Here is a 1,147-nt window from a genome sequence, read left to right as displayed (position 1 = left end):
TTTTTCCCATATCCATTGCCCAAGTTCCAGAAATAATGAAAATTATTTCTCTGGTCTCTGTGGAGTCAAATAGGCCTGGGGTTCTGGTTTTGGCTCAGTCACTTAGAGCTGCCTGACTTCATGGAACATGTTTTTAGTTTATTTTCTTCCTCCTGAAACAAACATTAAGCATTTCTAAGCTAATGAAAATGTGGTCTCAAAGGCACTGTGAATTTGGTTAAATCCACAATTGGCACCAATGCCCTTGACAGGATGCTACTATTTTAGCATCTCTATAATACAATTGATAGAGAAAACACTTTTTGAAATTTCATAACAAAGAAGAATATAAATGGCTCCTAGTCCCTTGTATAGTTTTGAGAGGATATGGCAAATAAAGGGAAACCTTGGAGTCATCTGGTCCCTGAAATGAGGTCCATTGGACTATTGACAGTAAGAGAAAACTGACATTTTTGATCCTACTGCATATGGAGCTCTGGCAAGTGGTTTATGGTCAGGAAGCAGCCATCCTAGAAAGTTTCCAGGAACACAGATCTGCTTTGTTCGCAGATGTGTTCCCAACACCTAGCACCATGGGTGGTACACAGTAGATAATCAATACTGGTTGCATGAATGAAACAGGAGCAGGGATGCTCCTTAACATTTTCTATTAAACTGAAAGTAGTCTTGGCTTTTTGTCCCAGTTCTACTGCTTGAACACTTCTGTGACCCTGCAAAAAATCCATTCTGCTCTCAGGCTATCATTTAACCCATTAGGAAACTGATTTTCAATGTTCTTTCTGTTCTCAAGTTCTGCAGATTGTACTGATAACTGTGGTTCTTCACAATGAGTCTGTGAAAAGTCTCCCCGATTCAAATGAACTCATATGTAACAAAACAAGGCAGAGGAGCAGATTCCCTCAGGCTGACAGTACATAGTGTGATCTTAGCTTCATGTTTATGCCTTAAAAAACCTTCTCTGTGACCAGAATGTTGGATGCTCGTGGTACTCTATGAAATGACTATCCCCTTGTCAGGCTAGAGATAGGTTCTTCTGCAAACGCTTATTAACACACAAAGTCTCCAACTAACAGCCAGGAAGTCATTTATTCGTGAGGCCATGGCATCAAGACATGCCACTGATGAAGCGTTCTGTCCTTGGCTTAAA

This window comes from Pteropus vampyrus, unplaced genomic scaffold (assembly GCF_000151845.1).
Source record: "Pteropus vampyrus isolate Shadow unplaced genomic scaffold, Pvam_2.0 Scaffold318, whole genome shotgun sequence".
NCBI lineage: Eukaryota > Metazoa > Chordata > Mammalia > Chiroptera > Pteropodidae > Pteropus > Pteropus vampyrus.
This window is presented reverse-complemented; position numbering follows the sequence as displayed.